This window comes from Zootoca vivipara, chromosome 3 (assembly GCF_965207765.1).
Source record: "Zootoca vivipara chromosome 3, rZooViv2.hap1.1, whole genome shotgun sequence".
Taxonomy (NCBI): Eukaryota; Metazoa; Chordata; class Lepidosauria; order Squamata; family Lacertidae; genus Zootoca; species Zootoca vivipara.
Genome location: NC_142586.1, coordinates 113,462,130 through 113,467,528, shown reverse-complemented (window position 1 = coordinate 113,467,528; position 5,399 = coordinate 113,462,130). Strand labels below are relative to the sequence as shown.

Genomic DNA, 5,399 nt, shown 5'->3' with positions numbered 1-5,399 from the left:
AGGGAGTTGGACTAGATGACCCTTGAATCCCTTCCCACTCTAATATTCTATGATTCTATGACCCACAACTTAATTATCCACTAGCTTTTGAAATTCCCAGATCATCCAACCCAGTTCTTTGCTAAAATCGTGTATCCAAATGCATTTAGAGATGCATGTTTCCAAAGTGTATACATTCAGAGATGCACATATAAATGCAGGAACGTCCTCTGGATTCTCACAATAAACAGACAGGGAGATTTCAGTTACATATTTATTCCAATCATTTTATTCATTCATTTTCAGAATGAAGGATTCATTAATCAGTGATCAGTGAGCTCACTTCTTCCGTTGCTTTTTCTGTAGGTCAAATCAGTGATTTTGTCACAAAAGATAATAAATGATGCTGAAGTTAATGAGAAGAGTCTTCTCCAATCAACTACAAATCTGCAGAAAGATAACAACAGAAAGAAAATTAAATGATTCATTTTCTTTCCCTGTTAAATCCCTTGTTGTTTGCTTTGAAGTCAGTATGGGAACATGATCTTGGGGAGGAAATTGAAATTCTTTCTTGGGTGCAGTGATGGTGGAAATTAGCACAGTTGTTGGCAAGTTAGTCCAGCTCTGTGCCACCTTTCCATATTTAAAGGCAATAACTCACCAGTTACATCAAAAACACTTGTCCTTTATATTCACCAATAGATAATTGACTCAAAAAGGCTGTGCCATAGAAATATCTAAATTAGAGGGAAATCTTATTCAACTGAAAGGAAAGTATTTATCTAAGATGTATAATCTCCCCCTTGACTGGGAAGTCAAGGAGGAAGAGGTGTAATCAGTTCTGTTCCATTGGGCAAAGGATTTTGGACATAACATCTATATGATTTTGGACATAACATCTATATGAATGAATGGGAAAGGCTCTGGAGAGAAGATATAAAGTTTACTGCATGTTATAACTTGGGGGGGAAACATGATAAAAATGTTTTATTGATGGTACTTAACCCCAGGCAAATTGCCCAAAATGTGTAAAAAAACAACCCTCAAACATTTGGAGATGTAAAAAAGGTGAGGGCACCTTAATGCGCATGTGGTGGGACTGTGTGAAGACATGAGAATTTGGGGCCATCATATACAACGAACTTAAAATATCTTTAAATTCTCCTAAGGAGGAAGAAGAAGAAGAAGAAGAAGAAGAAGAAGAAGAAGAAGAAGAAGAAGAAGAAGAAGAGGAGGAGGAGGAGGAGGAGGAGGAAGAAGAAGAAGAAGAAGAAGAAGAAGAAGAAGAAGAAGAAGAAGAAGAAGAAGGAGGAGGAGGAGGAGGAGGAGGAGGAGGAGGAGGAGGAGGAGGAGGAGGAGGAGGAGGAGAAACCTTTCTGTTAGGCATTATGTTCACTGAAATAATAATAATAAACCTTTTAGGGCCATCTTTATGTATTCAACCAGAGCAGCAAGAATTCTAGTAGCAAAAAATTGAAAAGGTGACTTAATTCCTACAAAGATTGACTGGCAGGTTAAGATGATAAAATACCTGGGACTTGTGAAAATGACTGGGAGAATAAGAGGAAACTCAAATCAGAAAGTGAGCAAAGATGGACAATATTTAAAGAATAGCTAAAACAATACTGTGAAAATGCAAATCTCCTGAAAGGTATTGATTTAATCTTGAATATTAAGAAAATTATAAAGATAATTCTTTTCTTGATATGTAATAGATATAATAGGAAGTGCGTATAGGTTAAGAATATTTAGAAAGCACAATGAAGTGATTCAGAAGTCAAAAATATGTGTGATGTTAGGTGATGTAGTCAGTTAATGGCTAGTTGTCATTGTGGTATTGTTTTTGTCTGTTTGTGTTGTATGTTTTGCAATAAAGATAATAAATTGGGGGGGGGAGAAAAAAGAAAGAAAAAGAGAGCGTGTTTGAACCTCTTCTGTTGACCATCACACTTTCCATTTTTAAGTTTGGAAAAGTGTAGTTGCTTTGGAATATGATAACCAGGCATCTGCACATGACCAGTCCAACAAAGTTGGTGTTGAAGAATCATTGCTTCGACACTAGTGATCTTTGCTTCTTCCAGGACACTGGCATTAGTTCGTCTGTTTTCCCAGGTGATGTGTAAAGAAAAATGTAGACACCGTTGATAGAATCTTTTGAGGAGTTGGAGATGGCGTTTATAAGTCGTTCATGTTACACAAGCGTACAGTAAGGTTGGTAGTACAATAGCTTTGTAAACGAGCATTTTTGTTTCCCTGCGAAAGTCCTGGTGCTAACACTCTCTGCATTTCAATCAGGAGAAATCTTTACTCACAGAGCTCAGGCACTGCTGGATTTCAGCATCAACGTCTGCCCTTCTCGAAAGATAACAGGTATACCAGTACAAGCACCTTGAACTTAGTCCGGTAACTTATGGGCAGCCAGTGCATTTTTTTTTAACCCTAGCATAATATGATGGTGATATTCTGCCCAAGTGAGCAGTTGAGGCACTGTGTTGTGAACCAGCTGCAGTGTCCGGGACAACCACAAGCAGAGCTCTGCATAGAGTCCATTGTGAAAGGTATCAGGGATAGCCGTAGTCAGGCTATCCCAGTCCAGAAACCTTCATGTCAGTCAGTGCTGGTAAATGGCATTCCTAACGACTCAGGCAATCTGGGCTGCTCCGGACAGAACTTGTGGGGTGGGTGTGTTCTTAAAGAAGACTTAACCTTAGTTGAAGAACTAAGCTGACTCTCCCACAAGCATTGTATGGAACTATATTGAAAAATGGTTTACCCCTTCTCCAAAACGGGACTTTATTCCCCTTCAAGCTTGACTTCTAGGCTAGTCCTCAACACTAGCTTTTCAAGAGACTTCACAGCCCAGGAATTTAGCTCCTAAGTACTTTCAGTACACAATGAGTCCTTCTTAGTCTGTGCTGTTTTGATTAAATGATAGAATGCATGACTGTTACTTACCCTCTCCCTGCTTAACTCGCCTTCCGGCTTTTTCAGCTAGAACAGAGGCACTTCAACAACTGGGACTCCCTGTGCTTCTTGAAGAGAGGCAGACCTTTTTCGCTTGAAATTACCTCTCGCTCTGAAAGAAATTGTTTGAGGTCAGCATGCTGTTTCACCAGCTCCATCTCAAAACTCCATGCTGGGCTGAAAGACCAGGCTGGAAGACAGTCCTGATTTTTGTTAGATATAATTTATTGAATTCACACAGAAATGAAAAAATGCATGTGTATGGATGAAATTTTAAAATGGAAAATGGCTGGCTTGAATTAAAAGAAGGCAATCATGAATGGAATTGTCTGAATGTATGCATCACTTGGGTCCATGGAAGGAAAGTAAGAAATATTACCCAGTTGTCTTGCAGCAAATTTTACCTCCACCGCATTTTCCAACCTTTACTTCAGTTTCTGTACATTTAGAAGGCCTAGCACATCGAGCGTGAAATTCTTCACACTGCTTTCTAGTAGTGATCTCTAAAAAGAAAAGAAAAAGTGGAGAATCATAACTGAAACCATTCTCATATACTGTATTTTTCCATGTATAAGACTATATCTTCCACCATTTTAAAAAAAAAGTTAATAATTGGGAGTCGTCTTATACACAGAATGTTTAAAATATTTATTTCTTATTTTGGGGGTCAAAAAACAGGGGTCTTCTTATACATGTTGTTGTTTAGTCGTTTAGTCGTGTCTGACTCTTCGTGACCCCATGGACCATAGCACGCCAGGCACTCATGTCTTCCACTGCCTCCCGCAATTTGGTCAAACATCTTATACATGGGGGCATCTTATACACGGAAAAATACGGTATTTCATGCAACAGTATACACTCCTTCTAAACCGATGCACATATTCTGCAAAACTATTTTTCTATAATTTTACATATAAATTATTGAGCTATTTTTAACACCAATAATGCATAAACGGCTTGAACATGAGCAGACGCTCGATGCAAGACGGAGTCTGATAATGACAAAGGTTTCCAGATTAGAAACCAAGACATTCTCTGCAAAAAACGAGCCCTTTTCAAATGAGTTTTCCCACTATCTCTAAATTTGAATCAAGGAAACATTTTTCTATTACTTATGCGCTTAAAATTTGGGGACACTCAATTAAATCAGTGGACAGCTGTTTGGGGACTGGCAGGAGCAAGTAGATAAATTCATGGAGCATAGAATCATAGAATTGTGGAGTTGGAAGAGACCTTAAGGGTCATCTAGCACAACTCTTTGCAATGCAGAAATCTCAAGTAAATTGCAAATGCTGGTGTCGATTGCAAATTTGCAGATAATCCCCTCAATTCCTTCATACAAGTCATTCATAAAGATATTTTACAAAACAGGCCCAGGACAGAACCCTGCAGAACCTGACTTGTCACTTTCTTCTAGGACGATGAGGAACCTCATCTTATCAGCTTCTCCACAAGAATATCACACAGAAATCTGTCAAACACCTTACTGAAATCAAGGTATAATATGACACAGCATTCCCCTGATCCACCAAGCTTGGAACTCTTTATATAAATAATATTCATCTGGCATTACTTCTTCTTGAGAAACCCATGCTGGCTCCTAGTAATGACAGCATCAATCTATTATCAGGGGCTGTTAGCTACAATGGTAGAGAGAAGCCCCCACAAAGAGATGGTATACACTGAATACAAAATGTAGCAGGGTGAGGGATATGGAACTCAACATAATGGATAGATTACTCCCCAAATGTGAACTTGTCACTCCTTCAAGCCCATCGTTTTAAACATCTGTATCATGGCTGGCTAATGATTAGCCCTCTACATTTTGTCCCCTCATCCCTGTTCATTGACAATGCTGATGGGGATGATGAGAGTTGGAGTCCTCTAAGCTCTGGAGGACCGCCTCTTGACCACCCCATGTCGGTATGTTTCAAAAACAGATGCATGTCTTACCAGCAGAAACCAGGCATAACGCTGAAAAAACAACAAGGAAAAACAATTGGACCTTCATAGCTGATGCTCAAAAAGGATTTCAGGTTAGATAGACAGAAATAAAGGAAAAATAGATTTGTGACCGTTCTGCAGCTTCTGGAATACCAAGTGACCGCTTATTGATCGGGCTCTGTTATATACTGGCATGTCAGCTCTGTTCATTAATTTTCCTGTTGTGATGCAGGTGGCAGAAGAAACTCTCAATAGAACATGGTGTGTATGGGAGAGGAAGTTACACACAGTCCATTAATCTAACCAGGCATTCGAAAGTCCACTGGGTTGGAAATATAATTTCATGTCCTGTTATCAGATTAAATACTGATGAAGGTTTACTAAGTTATTTCATCATGCAATGCACTCACAATCTGCCACTGAATGCTCCAAAGACCTCTCCACAACCTCTGACATGATGAGCAGTGTGCCAAATGAAACAACGTTAGTTTGCAAAATTGTCAGAAATTAGA

At 39.0% G+C, this 5,399-nt stretch overlaps 1 long non-coding RNA gene across 1 annotated transcript; it reads right to left on the bottom strand.

The window, feature by feature from the left end:
- Positions 1 to 239: 239 nt before the first annotated feature.
- Positions 240 to 5,040, bottom strand: LOC148686439 (uncharacterized). Its single transcript, XR_015949218.1, has 4 exons — positions 4,897 to 5,040; positions 3,323 to 3,446; positions 2,935 to 3,055; positions 240 to 426 (listed from the first exon to the last, which is right to left on the bottom strand). It is a non-coding gene; the product is annotated as an uncharacterized LOC148686439 (long non-coding RNA).
- Positions 5,041 to 5,399: the final 359 nt, after the last annotated feature.